General features: G+C 48.9%; 1 protein-coding gene across 2 annotated transcripts in view; it reads left to right on the top strand.

The window, feature by feature from the left end:
- Nucleotides 1-14,592: 14,592 nt before the first annotated feature.
- Nucleotides 14,593-16,072, top strand: part of ACAN (aggrecan) — a 46,539-nt gene continuing 45,059 nt past the window's right edge. For both annotated transcript variants that reach the window (XM_053988769.1, XM_053988768.1), the window contains exon 1: nucleotides 14,593-14,900. The gene's annotated coding sequence lies outside the window, so the exon portion shown is untranslated. The remainder of the gene's footprint in view (nucleotides 14,901-16,072) is intronic.

Genomic DNA, 16,072 nt, shown 5'->3' with positions numbered 1-16,072 from the left:
CAAAGAGGGGCTTTTCAATAGTCTGCAGTGGATTGTTTAGTGAACTAAGCACTGGACTGGGAAGAAGACTCCTACTTTTCAGCCCCAGGGCTGTCTGCAGCTTTGGCCCCATCCTTTAAAGCCACTGAGTCAGTTTTTCATGAGCCTGTGAAGAGGCTGCTCTCAGGCCATGTGTGCACTGCCAGCAGCACAGCCAAGCACAGTTATCCAGGCAGCTTTAAATGAGTTACCACGGGTGCTGGAAGGAGCCCAGCCCCAAGTGTCCAGCTTTCAGTGCTGTGCACTCAGCCCTCTCCCCCCAGTAAGGAGGCAGAATGCAGGGAGGGAGCTGGGAGGCTCCCAGTGCACCAGTGTCACCAGGAGAGACATCCCAGCACACCACTCAGCCCACAGTTACATCACTGCAGTCTGGGGCTTTGACAGTCAGGGCCACCTAAATTAATTTAACGAGTGAGTGCAGTAAATACAGACCTGCCCAAACTCTGCTGCCTGCTGCACCTCCAGCCCTTCATCCCAGACATACACCTGGCCAGGCAGGTGCTTCTCCAGCCAACCCAGCAAGGGGAAACATATCTCTGATCAAATCTTAAAATCTCTTTTTCTCTTACTCTTGCTTTCTCTCTGCTGGTATTTTTTGGTCCCGCTGGGTGCTGGAGCTTGCGTGGAGGTGTCTGATGTGTGAAGTGAAATATGAAGGCAGCCACAGGCCCTGCAGTCAGAATCTGTGAGTCTCCAACAGCAGCAGGTTGGCAACTTCTCAGAAGACGGCGCTAGCAGTCACCCCAGGACAGAAGATTCTGTCTGAGGGTGTTTGAAGCCAGTCTGCTCTGAGCTCTGTCAAGCCTCTCATTGAGGCTTCAGCCCTTATTAACCAGTTCCTTCACTCCCCTGCACTTCATGCTCATGCCTAGAAAGGAAACCTCTTTCTTCATCTTTACACCCTGAATTCCCTCAGCAGGAGCTCCCTGCAGTGCAGACTAAGGCCCCATGGAGAGGCTGGACCCAGGGTGGGGGAGGCAAATATATTGCTGTCCAGAAAGCCAGAAGTTGTTATACCAGACCAATCTCTTCTTCCTCCAGCATCATAAATCTCATGTCATTTCTTTTGCTGTATTGAAAAGTGACCATTTATTCCAAATCAACCCAAATTCTCTCATCTGGATTCTGATCCTGGATCTCTGAATTTGATCTTGAGGCAGAAGTTTCCCATCAATTCTCTCCAGGCTTACTGCTTTGAGGGACCTTCAAATAATTGAATTGTTGTTTCATATTGTATGCTTGTATTCATTTGCCAAGTGTTTTACTTCCTGCTCAAAGTAGGGTTTCAGAAGGAGTCCTTGAGTCACTCCTTGTCACATAGAAAGGAGGCAGTTTTCCTCCCATGCTCAAGCAGCCTTTAAAGTTAAAGTGGTGCAAGCAAGATAAAATTACGGTGTCTTTGTTACAAGACTGTCAGAGAGGATAAAAGTGAGAGAGTTTGGCAGGGCCAGCAGCAGGGAAGTGACGCTCTCAGCATCCACTTGAATAAACAGCAGGGAGGGTGCTGGGCTCTTACTCTGAGTGGCTTAGGACTACCAGCCTTGAGCTGGGGCAGGGATGCTGCACCTGGCCCAGGTATTCATGGAGGCAGGGAATTCCTGAGAGCAGTACTGTGGTTTGTGGGGTCTGTGGGAAGGACCCCTGGGGTGTGGAGCAGCAGTTCCCATGCAGTGGGAAGGGAGGATGCTTTGGGGCACCGGGTTTCCAGCTCCCCCTTTCCCACCACTCGTGCTGCCGTGTTTTGCTCTGGTGCCCGCTCTCTTCTGCCTGTGGTGTGCCACACTCTGCGTGGCTGTGGCAGAAGTGCTGGACCACTAACTTTCCTAAATCAGAGACACACTAGCAGCTTATTTGCCCATGTCAGCAGAGAAAGAATTAATGTCACAAACCAACCTCAGCACTAACGGACATGGAAAATTGGCAAGGAGGAGAGGGCCATAATTGCAGCGGCTGCGGCAGCGCGGAACAGTGCTGCCAGAGACACACATCAAAGGAAAATCCCTGCCGACCTGGCTGCCTCTGCCATCAGCCCTGCTTCCCTCCTCCATCTTTTGTCTCCTGCCCCGAGGCTACCCCAAGCCAGCCCTTCACCTCTGCAGCCAGACTGGGGTGTAAACAGTGTGGCTTTAAACAAGGGAAGAGTGGCAGGGAAGAGACATTCGGAGCCTGAGTGTCTCCGGGGCTCCCAGAGATGGGTGCTGTCCTTCCTCGCACCCCAGCCACCTCCCCACAGCCTGAGCAGCGTTAAATAGAGAAGCCTCTTTGGGGACAACTGGAGCCAGGGCTTTTCCATGGCTGGCATGAGTCAGGGGACAAAGATGAGAGCCACACACAGGGCAAATGGAAAAATCCAACCAGCACACCTTGCTGGTGGCTAACAGAAGGTTATTCTTGGCCACCTTCACCCTGTGCCAAGGAGGAGTGCTGTAAACACTGTCCCAGGGCCTGCCCTGCCTCCTGGTACCCCTTCCCAGTTAATCAGCATCCTGAGTTACAGGCAGCAGCTTAGTAATGGGAAAAACACTCATTTGCTTAATCATTTCCCCAGTGCCCAGCTCTCCTTGGCCAGCAGGGGTTTGATGCATGCCATGTTCCTCAGGTCCATTCTCAGCCCCAGCAGCCCCAGTGCAGCACCTTCACCTGTGACAGGTGGGATCCCTGGGCAGATCCTCCTGACTAAGCCTGGGTACCTTTCCAGTCCCTGCACTAACCACCAGGCACTGCTCCTCCCTAGTGGCTGATAGCAACCACACAAACAGGCTCCTAGAAGGAAATAAACAGCCTCAGTATATTTTTGCCTTCTGCTGTAAAGCTGGCACATGGCAAAACAGAGGGAACATGAGCTGGGAGTCAGGGATGTGCACAAAAAAAATGACCTTTCAGATTGGAGAGAGATCAGAAGCTTCAGGAGAGCCTAAGAGATATTCCAGCAGGGAATATTGTACAGGGGAAGGTATAAAGTCCGAAAGGAGAAGAGGACAGATGAGCTCCCAAGAAAAAGGGATAGGCAGAACTTGAATGTAGTGTAGAGTGGCTTTTTGCACTGCTTCCACAGCCCTCCCTGCTCAGCACCCCTAAGTGTGTGTGCTGTGCCAAGCACCACCATACAGCCAGAGAGCACACGGTGACAGCTGAGGTGGCACACAAACAATTGAGCTGCTGTTGAATTACTGAATTATCCAGGTGCTGCCAGCTCGCTTGTGGAATAGTTAAATATACTGATGTCCCTGTCGAGGATGAGGAGCCCAGGTCAAGTCATTTTGCCCGTCAAAGTCAGTGGCATTGCTGTGAATATAACCCAGGAGCCCATGCCCGTCCCTCTGCCAACCACCAGGCACTGCTCCTCCCTGATGTCTAATTCAGCCACCACAAATATGCCTCACTCCTCTCGTAAGCACAGCAGGAAATAAATGGCCACAGTATATTCCTGCCTTCTGTAGAGCTGCTGTTCAGCCCTGGCATTGCCCTCAGGTAACCTGGGAAAGAGTGGCTCTTGTATGACACCCAAGACGTTGCTGGCCACAAAGTGATGTAAGCTTTGAAAACCAAACAAGCAGAAACAATAAGGAAGACAAACCAGCCAGCAGCAAGCACATTATTTTCATAGGAAACAGCAGGATTTGTGAGCAGGAGAGTCTAAATGCTGCTTCCCCTGCATGGGAACAATTGTACTGGGGCACTGTAGGTTGATTTGTGGGCAGCTAAATATGTGTGAAGCAGAGATTTTTAACATGGCCTTGGGCAGGGCTGTGCAATTCACATCTCTGCTTTTAAATAATGGTACTTCTGTGTGTCTGAAGTTAAAGTGACACCTCAGTGTGGGTGGAGAGCTCAGACAGTTCAACAGAAGGTGCCATGCAATAAGGTACCAGTATGGGTCTCATGGACACATCAGTCCTCTGCTCCTGTATCAGTGTGCTCAAACTAGAGTAAAACAGAAATTTCATTTTCAGGCATTTCACTGAGCTCCAGGGATCAAAAAATGCCACCTGAATAAGATCACACCTCACTCACATAACTCTCTTTTGGACGTAAGCAAGGTTCGCCAGGAAACTCCAAACTCCAGGGAATGCAAAGCCCCCAGTGACTGGTTTCATGGAAACACCCAGGGAGAGAGAGGCCTGTGGTGGGCTTTTCACTGGAGTATGGACAAGGCTGAGCAACTTGGGTTTGTCTTGGAAGTTTTTGCATTGAAAGAGCTCCTGTTCTCTTTGGAGTGGGTTCAGCAGATGGAGGAAGCAGGCGAAAGTTCTTCTATTATGTTGAAGAGGTCTTCAAGATAGAAGGACTGGCTGATTTTGTACACTGGCACGAGGGTAAAACTGCAATTGGGTGGCTTTAGCTGAAGGAGACACCAAGGATTTTGATATTGAGCAGTAAATTGGGCTCTTGGCCCTTGCTTTCCTCCATCCATGGGAGTGGAGTCTCCCCCTCGCTGACCACCCAGGCTGGCAGCCCTGGGGGAGGGAAGCAGGAGCATCATGGCCTGCAGTAGCTTAGTTTAATCCCAGCCCCTGATGCACATGCTGCCCTCCTGAACAGTTTCTTTCTTGCAGCTTGAACACTCCACATTGTCCTTCCCCACGGTTTTGCAGGCAAGGTCCTTCTCCTGGCTGTTAGTGTTAACACAGGTTTCCCTTGTTCTGTCCCTTGAAATTTCCAGTAAAGCGCCCTTAATACAATCTCTCTGTGGCTGTGCTAATTATGTGTGAAATATTTTTTTTCCCCCATAAACCAAAGAAAACAAATCAACACAGTAAGATCCTTTCTCTCGGGCTGTTTGGCAGGTCTCACAGTCGTCAAAAACGTTACCAAAGGTCCACACAGTCTCTGCTGTCTTTTCAAAACAGCTACTTTTGGGTTCCTGTAAAAGGACCCAACAAAGGAAAGGGTAAAACAAATCAAAAGCCCTGAAAGACTATTTCCCACCTGAGTAGTCCCAAGCCAAAGGACAGGCTGTCTGCTGAATGTTTGTGCTACGTGTGGGGGCTGAAGAAAGCAGAGGAAAGGGGTAGGGTAGCACATCCCCGCAGCCCTCGCTCCCTAGTGTGGGATTTCCTTGGTCTGCTAACTGCTTCCACCTTTGCAGCCTCAGCTGCTGCTCAGTTCCACTTTCCCATGCAATGGATCTGGCTTGTCCTTGCCACCCAGGACATGTATCCAGCCTTTTCTAACTGTGATTGGGAAAAGAGGGGACAGAGGTGAAGCAGAAGACAAAGCATGGATGCCACTCCTTCCCTGCAAGAAAATATTCTTGTATTTTTTTTTTTCCAGTACCAATACAAAGCACTTACCACTCAAGGGAACACTATCCCAATATTTAGGGAGGGAGGGAGGGAGGGAGGGAGGGAGGGAGGGAGGGAGGGAGGGAGGGAGGGAGGGAGGAAGGAAGGAAGGAAGGAAGGAAGGAAGGAAGGAAGGAAGGAAGGAAGGAAGGAAGGAAGGAAGGAAGGAAGGAAGGAAGGAAGGAAGGAAGGAAGGAAGGAAGGAAGGAAGGAAGGAAGGAAGGAAGGAAGGAAGGAAGGAAGGAAGGAAGGAAGGAAGGAAGGAAGGAAGGAAGGAAGGAAGGAAGGAAGGAAGGAAGGAAGGAAGGAAGGAAGGAAGGAAGGAAGGAAGGAAGGAAGGAAGGAAGGAAGGAAGGAAGGAAGGAAGGAAGGAAGGAAGGAAGGAAGGAAGGAAGGAAGGAAGGAAGGAAGGAAGGAAGGAAGGAAGGAAGGAAGGAAGGAAGGAAGGAAGGAAGGAAGGAAGGAAGGAAGGAAGGAAGGAAGGAAGGAAGGAAGGAAGGAAGGAAGGAAGGAAGGAGCGTGCTCTGGGAGCAGCTGGTCTTGGTGCTGTGACTGTGCCAGGCCTGAAGGCTCACCTGAAGAGTCCTGGCATTACATCATGTTTGGGCTCCCAGCCCATCCTCTCTGAGGTGGCAGGTCCCCTCCTGGGGTCAGTGACGTTACTCTTGCAGCCTGACATCGGTGTCATTACATCAAGTGTCACCTTCTTGCCCACTCTCAGCTGTCCCAGGACTGTGAGAGTCAAGTCACCATTAACTTGTCCCTCAGAGGGAGTGGTTTTGACACGGTTTTGGCACAGGAACTGTGCTGGAGCAGCATCATTCCTGAGCAGGTATCACTGCTCTTGCCCCCAGGCCCTCAGACAACTCTGCTGCAGTATCAAAGTCAACTCATTCGTGCATTTTGCTGAAACTCTACAGCATCAGGGCAGTGCTTGCTGTCTGCTTCTCTGAAGAACAGGATAAATCACACCCAAACCTCAAAGGGGCAGATAAGGGCTGTGAGTAGAGCCATCCCTCTGCCTCCCCCAGCCCTCAAGGCAGGACTGGCCAGGGGCTTCTGCAGCAGTGTGGGGTGTCCCAGGCTGAGCCCCAGCAGCTGCCCCAGCCCTGTGCACAGAGGCTTGTTTCTGGAATGCTGCATCTGGCAGGGCCCTTCCCACTTCACAAATATTGACACTGGGATCTCAACATCCCAGCTGAGGAATAACATTTCCAGAGAGCCCTTGATCTGCAGAGCTGCTCTGATAAAGATGGGGGAATTTGGATTTTAATCCTTTGCTTTCCTCTCCACTGTAGTAACTCCTCAGGTGTACCTGTCCAACCCTGACCCAGATTCAGGCCCCAGGAACCTCTGGAGAGAGGCACTGAAATGCCTCCTTGGAGCTGCAGCCACCTCTTTGCAGGCCAGTGGGGGATGTTTCCCAAAAATGTACAGATGCCAGGAGGCAGCAGCTGTCAAAGGGAGACCTGTTTAGAGCTCCAAGCACGGTCCCAGCTGGGTTTTTAAGAAAGCAGTCAGTAAAGTAGAAGTGTACAGATTGCTGGGAAGGTGTTCTGAGGACTTCTCCCCTGCAGCCTTTCCGGGTCCAGCATTGGCAGTGAGTGCAGATCTGATCCCAGCACGGACCCAAAAGCCTGGGGCAGTTCAAAATGTTCTCTCCTAACACAAACACAAGCCAAGGTAAGTTTTTCTTACCAGACACACCACATGTGCCTCAACCCAGGTTCAAACATCTGTTGTTCATCTTTTCCACCCAGAAACTCAGCAGAGGGCAGAAAGAGACATCAGCCTGAGGGAAGGACCCAGCAGCACCGAGCTAAGGAAAAGGAGGAGGCTGTCTGGAGGTGTGTTTAATAATGGAGACCCATATGAGCATCTCCCTGACTCTGGATGCTTCTCTGAGAACCTCAGTCCAGTGCTGAGGAAAGGATGGGAGGGTTCACAACCTCCTCTCTAACCATGGTCTTCTTAAAGGAAGGTTTATCTACCCCCCCTGAGTACTCAGAGCTAAAAGATGAGGCAGGTTATATATCCACTGGCAGAAAAAGTAGAGGTGTGCTATTAGGAGTAACCTGAGGATATTCTGGTCCTTTTGACCTAAAACTCCAGCTCCACCTACCCAACCTACAATCCAGAAAGAGAAATGTCCTCTCTTCTGCAGCAAACAAAAAGACACATTTGCTGAAAATAAAGAGTGAAATGATGGAACCAGAGGATGAGATTTCATAGTTAAACTGAAAAGGAAAGAGACAGACTAATAATAAATGCAAGAGAAGTGGAAGGAACAAGCTACCTACTCACTGCCAACCCTGAGGTTGGATAATTTATCGAGGTTTCCGTGTGTCATGCCTCAAGAAGCCCCCTACACTCTTTTCCATTTGCACAGTTTTGCAGCTGAGTTCTGGCAGCTCCAGCAGCTGCAGATAGCAACATCCAGCACTGATCTTACATCCACATCTGTTATATGTGTAATTGCTGTCCAGCTGAGGGAAGCTTTTAGTGGGGTTTTGGTTTTGAGATTGACTTTTTTTACAACATTTCCTTGTTTACCAGAATGAAACCTCTTTCACTTGCAAATTAAGAAGTGAGATATAAATGGGAAAGGGAAAATGAATATTCTGGGCAGGACTGAAAGGGTTAAGAGGCTCAAGGGGATTCTTGTGTTAATAGGATGACAGAAGAGGCCAAGAGATGAGCATACACTTCTTGCTGAGGACTGAAAACCAGTTAACTACTGTAAGAAAAGCCCACTGCCTGCTGTGAATGTTCTTGGACAGTCTGCTTGAAAAATGACCTCTGGGCTGTTGCATGCCAGCAGAGCCAAGTCTCCCTGCAATCCTTTTATTCCTCAGCTGAAGCTGCTCAGCCTGGAGGATTCCTGGAAAGCTCTTTGCCACCAAGTGCCTTGGCCTGGTCCTCTGCTGAGGCTTTAAATTACCAGCACAGTGGCCATGACCTTCAGGGTGGGAAGTACAGAAGGTGTTTCTTCCAGCTTTCAAGAGAAAGCCTTTAGCCCTCCAGAAATAAGTGACTCTGGGTGGGGAGCACCTCAGTCACCCCTCAGCGCTGAGAGGCACAGGTTCATCCCTCCTGTTTTCCAGCAAAGGCTGTCCAGAGGACAAGCCATACCCAGAGCTGTGGAGCAGCCCTTTCCATGGGTCAGGTTCCTGCTGGTGTTTCTGTTGAGCTTTCTTCTCACCACCAACAAATCAGCTCAATATTTCCTTGTGAAGGGGCATTGGTGTGCTCAGGTCAAAAGCCTCTCCAGTGACCTCTCCCACCTCCAAAGCACCTGGCACATCCCACCAAGCCCAGATAAGCTTTTTGAAGGAGGCAGATGAAGTTTCACCTGCTACCAGAGCCTATTTGCTTCCTGCTCTTTGCACTCCCACATCCATTCCCTGCCTCTTCCTTGCTGACCTCAGACAAGCAAACACTTTCCACTGGAACAACACAAATGCCATAAAAAGCCTTGTTTCACAAAAAGAGCAAACAAAGATACAGGAGAAACTCTCTGAAGAGCTTCTCCCAAGCAGCAAATTTCACTGGGGGTTCAGGGAGACTCCAGGCTTCCCTGCTGCCACAGGCAGAGGTGGTTCCCCCTCGGGAGCCGGGCGGGGAGCTGGGAGTGCTCAGTGTACGTCAGAGGGTGCGAGACCATAAATACCCAGCGCAGCAAACCTGCCGGGCTTGACGTAACCCCTCCCAAGCTTCCAAGGTCAACAGCGACCTGTTTGTACTGTGCAGGGTGAGAAGAGGCATTCTGGGAGAAAGGCAAACAGAGGAGATGTCCCATGCCCGTACAAAAGGGGCTGTATTCCCGTGTTGCTCTGTCCCAAGTTGGGAGGAACATAAAATTAGCACTGTTTTCATTTATTCATTGTACAAACATTCTGCGTCGTGCCCACCCCCACGTTTCCTTGCTGAGCCTGCAAGTCTCCATCAGGGAGGCTGGGAGAGGGGCAAAGTTAGGTTCAGTCCAAGCAGCTGATTAACAAGGTGAGGTGAGGGCATGAATGTGGCAAGCGGGGAAAAAAGGAGAAAGGGACAGCCGTGAGTTGTGTGTGAGGGCAGGGAGCTGTGCACAGCCTCGCCCTGGCCAAGGGAGCAATGCACACTGTGCCTCCTGTACAAAAGCTGTTTCACTGTCACCCAGGGATGGCCAGGAAGGCTGGGTATGTGTCACACACTGCAAGCATGGAGCTGGGCAGCAGGAGGGACAGCAAGTCCCTTGTGCACCATGGACTGTGAAGCCATGTCTCATCCCATTAACAGCCCTGTGCCACCCCATGCTGCCACCTCGCCACTGCTATCTCCCCTCACCTAGGAGATGTCAGCCCTTCCCTGCACCTCAAAATACAAGAGCAAGTATCCCTGGGGAGCCCTCCAGAAGAACAGAGGGATGAGCAGCCCCAGGACACTGGGAATCCCTTCCGTGTGCTGAGCCCCAGCCCAAATGCTGGTGTGAGCCCTGACACCACGTATCTTAAGCTGGTGGTGCCCATCACCTCCAGATCTTCCCTTTGGCCATCCAAGGATGAAGATGAGATGCTGGGCAGCTCGGAAAAGCATAAGAGGCCTCATCTTGGTGATCCAGTGTTGTCCAAATCTTTAACCAAACTTGTCCATCCCCGCTCCCTTCATACAGCCCTGTTGCGCAATCGGAAAGACACCAAGGGGACAAGAGAAGCAAAAAGAAGAAAATATTTTTTTTAAATGCACCATCAAACAAACCTCGGACTGTGTGCACCATCCCACCCGCCAGCCCGGGATTCTATTTTTGTCAGGGGATGAACAAGCCACAATATCAGGGTGGGGGCGAGCCCCGCTGTTTACGTCTGCCAGCGCTGGGACGGGCTGAGAGCAGAAGGCAGCTCATTCAGCAGGAGCCTCCTGGCCACTGCACCTTCAATAGGTGCTTTGTCCAGCACAGGAGGTTCAGGAAGGGCATCGTTTCCAATCTGGGATGCAAACAGGGCTGAGAGAAGATGTGTGTGTGTGTGTGTGTGTGTGTGTGTGTGTGTGTATGGGGTTGACTTTTTAAATATGGGGTGAGTTTTCCACCTGCACTGACAAGACTGATATTCACACTGGAATAAAGGGGCACAGGTACTGTGTTTGGTGGGGAGGTTCCTCTGTGTCCTTTTTACCCCCAGATGTTGACTCATTTCTTTTCAGTCCCCTTCCATGCTTTCAGGATAAAATTTAAGTAGGCAAAGTCTCTCCTGGGAGGTTTTAGGCCCCTCCTAATTTTTAGCTAGAGGTATGTCAGCACTGTCCCTTTTCATCCCTCTGGTGGGACTCCAAAGTAAAACTATACAATGACACCCCGTCACGGACCCAGTGACTAAAGCAATGACATGGGCATTTCTGTATTACACCCATCATGGGATTTTGGCTTGGAGAAATGCAGAACCCAAATATGAGGGTCAAAGCTGACATTTTGAGGTGGCAGCTTCACCTCTACAGAACATCACTGTCCATAAAAACAACTTATCAGAGCAGCAAACTCCTGAACTGCTGCAGCAGATAAGGGCTTTACTGGCTTTGAAAGAGGGAAGAGGGCTGGGAATGGAGATGTTCTGGCTCTAAGACTGCCTTCACCCGTAACCTTGAGCAAGGCACTTTGGTTCTGTGTGCCTCAGTTCAGCGTAGTGTCAGAGCTTCGGCAGCACTGCGGGGCAGGGAGAGCCCAGACATCGATCTCTGAAGGAAATTGTGGCAGCTGATCAAGAAGTGTCTGTTGCAATGTCAGACGACTGACTGTAAAAGAATGAACAATACTTTTTGGACATGAGTCCAAAGGTCGTGGATTGACCCTAAATCTTCACCTGAAGATTTACACCTGAAGAGTGTTCATAGACTGAAATCGTGCGCAGACTGAAATTGTGCACCCCACTCTACCTGTGCACAGAGTAGCTGGGATCCCACAGCCCCTTCTCATGTCCCCAGTGCTTTTTAAAAAATGCCAAATTAGCTTTTAATACAATACAATAATTCCAGAAATGATAAGTGTTTTAGGGACACAATACCCTCCTTTTCATTCTGAGAGTAAGACAAGCTGGGAGCTGTGAGATGACTGCTCTGGTAGTTGTAGGAAAGGAGCAGCAGTTCACAACCATGAGTGGTTTGATTAGCACAATTTTTAAAAGCAGTTTGAAAGGTTTATTCTTTATGTTAATATTTTTTCTATTTATTTTTTCTTTCCCCCTCTCTCTTGGCTGAAAACCCACCCAACCCCACCTTTGATTGATTTTGAAAAACTGTGACTATCACCTTAATTGACACAACCTTTTTCTGTCTGGTGTTTTTCCCTTTTCTGGCCATTTTCATTCAGTGACTGCTTCCACTATATAAATTCTGGATATTCAATAGTTTTCACAGAAAAGCTATTATCTACTTTTACTTGGCCACAGGGTTTGTTCTCTGTTCAAATATTCATGCTCCCTGAAGGCTAAACTTAACTGGGAATAGACATAAGCCTCCTTTTAACTTTATAATGACATGTAAAAATCTTACCTAACTGCAAGCACTTTTGCAATGTGTTACCTGTATTTCAAAAAGCCATGAACTGTTGCTTTCCTTCTTTAAACAAAAAACAAAAGTCATCTATGTGACTTTTTTTTGACCTGGCCACTCCTCAGCTTAAAGAACAAACAAACACAAGAGCAGTTTATGAATCACAATTTCTCTGAACATATTTAGCTGTTTTTCCAATCCTTCCTGATGCAGACAAAAAACTGGGACAGCCAGCAGGTACTGAACAGTTTCTATCCCTTTCCTGAAGCTGCTAAGAAACCGGTATGTGTGGAGCATCACATTTTCCTAACTGGTCAGCTCTGAAGTGGAATTTTCTCTGTTCCCTGGCTTAAGCTCACCAAAGGTTCAAATGAGGTTTTCTTTGCCAAACCACGGCAGCAGCAGAGGGTACAGAGGGCTCAGTTATTCCACAGCAAAACAACTAAACATGTACATTTCCCAAAAGATCTTTATGTTACGGGGAGAAAGGGCTGTGGTCAGGCATGAGCTGTTTCGGAGTGTCTCACGTACGTGAGTCTGAGCAAAATCAGCCAGGTCACATTTTATAGATCCTGTCTATGTGTCTCTTATACCCAGCTGGAAATACCAAGTCCTGCCTGGAGCATGAGCTGTCATGCCCCATCTGCAGTGTGTTTTGCCTCTCTCCTTTCATTGCCATGGCTACACTGTGCTGGCCATGAGGAAACACCCCAGCTAGTGCGGGGGGGAGGCAGGTGATGATCCTGCACAGCCCTGTCTGTCCCAGCCCACCCAGCACCTGCAGATGGTGGCAGCCCTTGGATGGATCCAATGTCCTTTGAGCAGGGCCCAGGTTTATCTCAGCAGATGAAAAATTAAATTTGATATGAACAGACAGTGCTGGTATAGACAGACAGGCTCGTTGAGGTGGGGGAAGCAAGCACAAATACAGGCTGGGCAGAGAACAGATTGAGAGCTTACTCTCACTGAGGAGCAGGACTTGGTGTTGGTGGATAGGAAGCTCAGAATGACCCAACAATGTGCACATGCAGCCCAGAAAGCCAAATACATCCTGGGCTGCACCAAGCAGTGTTTCAGGTTACAAAGACACTGTCCTTTCCAGTGTCCTTTCCAAAGCTCTCCCTCACTGCCTTTTGGACTTTTAACAGATGGGCACCTGGAAAGTTTTGAAATTGATATCTAGTGCTGCACTACTGGGGGAAAAAAAGGTGTGGAGGGGATAATCCAAAGGGAAATTCACAACCAAAATTTGGTATTGAATCTCTGAGATGGAATAAGGTACTTGCAGGAAGAAGTGAGGCTCCATGCTCTGTGGTCTGGGAGCATTACCTGTCAGGATGATGGATGCAGGGCTGGTGGTTATGAGCCTCAGGTTAAAAAGTGAGGCAGTCAAGGAAGCAAGTTTTGAAGTGAGGCATGGGACCAAAATAATTTATGGAGAGAGGAGAAACTATTATATCACAAATCAGACAGAAAATCAGGATCTTGGGAAAAGAGCAGGAAGTGCAGATATTAAAGATCATATTAAAAGAGAAATGGAAGGAGAGATACTGAGGGCAGCCATGTGGCTTTGGTGCACTGGGGGACCTGCCTGCGCTCAGTTTCAGACTTTACCTTTACTTTAGGCTGGTGGTGCTCTCTTCCATGTTAGAAACAACAGATTTTTCAAACAAAAGTGCTTTTCTCAACTGTGAACACCTCAGCAGTTTCTCACCTGCTCCCAGCTGTCATTTGGCCCCTTCACAAGCCAAGGTCTGCAGTAACAGACCCATTTCCTCCTCCCCAGTCACAGCTTTTTATCCATCTCAAAGGTACCAGCAGCCCCACAGAATAAAAAAAACAAAAAAAGAAAACACATTACAGTTCTCTCAGCACTTTCTCACAACTTCACTCCGGCCAAGGATTCAGTTATGAATCCTCCTCAGTTTTGGGGTAGTCTCTTCAGGCTCCACTATTCCTAGGTGTGTGTACGAGCTCTCCATTTCTCCCCAGTTCACCCCAAATAACCTTTAAGCACACTTATTCCCAAATGCCTCCTTTCTCTGCCTTTATATCACTTATCAGTTACTGATGTTCCACGTGCTTCCCTTTTCCTGATGCTGAGCATCCCTTCCTTCCCTCCATCACCTGCCTCCCTACCTCAGAAGCAAGTGGGGCCATGCAGAAGTTCCCTGAACTCTCCTGTTTGCTGCTGGTTTTGGGCTTCCCAGTGGATCTGCTCCTTTCTGCTCAGACTGCAGTGATATTGACTGCACTGCAGACACACATACTTTGCTCAGGTTCCTTAATTAGCTTCATCTTATTTTAGTTTGCATAAACCACATTCTCTTTTTACTACACAAACTATTTCTTCTCTCTCAACCACTTGTGGTGCCCCAGCCAGGTTTGCTTCCAAACCAGAGGGCTAAATTTAATCCCCCACTCCCCATTCGGCTTTCTCCATTTACAGTATTTTTTTCAGTAATGCTTTTTTTCCCCTTTCTTTTCTTTTCTGGGTTGGGTGTTTGGTTTGGGCTTTTTTTTTTTTTTTTTTTTTTTTTTTCCTCCTTCTTTCCAAGAGGCTGGGCTTCCTTTTTGGTCCATAAGCCCTCCTATTTCCCCCTGCCCCCTGGATGCCTGCCTACCTTTACTCTAAAATCCAGAGGAGGATCCAATACACTTAGAGTGCCAGCTCTTCAAGAGGTATCTAAGGAGGCTGACAGGAGTTTGATGGTCTCTTTTGCAGCCAGTGGCAGCTAATGTGGTCTGAAACCCTCTCTCTCTTTTTTGCCATTCACACACAGTACTTACTCTTCAAGCTTGCTGCTGCTGCCACTGCCTGAAAGGACCTGAAATACCACATAGGGAATTTTGATTTCTTCTGGAGAACCAGGGAAGGAAAAAAAAAAAAAAAAGCCAAAAACGCAGGAAAACTCATCTGGAGATTGTGAAGAAGACGTACAGTAACAGCAAGAAGTGGCAAGTTCTTTACTTCTTGAACACTGAAAAAGACCTCATTTCTCTGCCAGGTGTATGGGACTTAGATTCTGGAAGCACTGCACTGAACTGTTAAAGGTAACGTATCGCACTTTCCTCCCTTCTCTCTCTTTGGTGTCTTTGCCTTAACTTTCCTAAGTGCTCTACAGAAGCAGGCTCTCGGTGGATTGGTTGTTTCCCTGCTGAGCAACCAGCAGAGAAATGTGAGAGTTGTAAAATTGATTGAGCCAGAGCTTCTCCCTCCTGCAAGCAGCGCTGCTGTGAAGGGGAGCCCGTGCCTGGGCTTCACCTCGGCACGATGGGTCCTCACCAGCACCCCACACCTTATGGGGAGCAGACCCACAGCCAGGGGCAACAGCTGTGTGCCAAGTTGGTTTGTTGGCTCAGGGAAAGGAGGGAAAGAAGGATGGATTCAGAGATCCTACAGTCAGAACCATGAGGTGGGAGAGCAGGGACAGGGTTATCCCCATTCCCCCTCCGAGCCATCGGTGTTTGTTTGTGGTGGATTTCAGCTGCTGCTGGAGCTCAGGTGATGTGTCTGATCCTGTTCCGGAGCTCTGGGGATGGAGGCTGCTGTCCTGCTGATTTGTGGCGAGTGTTCCAACCAGCGCTGGGGTTTCCTGTGGTCATAGCTTTGCTCGGTGTCATTGCTCTGCCACAGGGCAGGCAAAGGGTGAGCCCTGAGCTGGAGGGGTGCTGAGCTTTGGAGGGCCTGGCAAATTTAGAAAGAGAATGAAAAGAACCAGGGTGCCCGAGGGTTTGACAGCTCTCCCCTTACGTGAGGATGTCAGGGACTGGCAGCTGGCAGAGTCCCCTGGGTTGCTTCCAGTGAGCTGCTCCGGGTGTTCCTCAGTACCTGCCCGTTTTCCGAAGCCGTTCACAGATGAAGTATATTTTTAGCAATAGTTTTCGGGGAACTGAGCTCTTCTCCAGAAGTAGAGTGAACAAAAAAAGGTTTTATTTGTCAGAATCTCTATCAGAAATTCCTTCTTTCCATTCATTTGCTACTCTTTAAGATTTCTCAGTTACATCTTGTGCTCAGTAGAGCTCTGCACACAGAATAAAGAGTACATTTTAACCTTTCTCTTTTGAGTCATTTAGCTAAAAAGACGTCAGTTTGTTAAGCTTTTCTTGGTTTCTAAAATAGCTTTGCCAGATGTGGAAAGGGGCAAACATCCCACAATGAAATAGTTGGGAGAGAGGAATTTCTTAGCATTCCTCACTACTTTGGTTTCCATCTATAAGCTCCT

The sequence above is a fragment of the Vidua macroura genome, chromosome 12 (assembly GCF_024509145.1).
Source record: "Vidua macroura isolate BioBank_ID:100142 chromosome 12, ASM2450914v1, whole genome shotgun sequence".
Taxonomy (NCBI): domain Eukaryota; kingdom Metazoa; phylum Chordata; class Aves; order Passeriformes; family Viduidae; genus Vidua; species Vidua macroura.
This window is presented reverse-complemented; position numbering and strand designations above follow the sequence as displayed.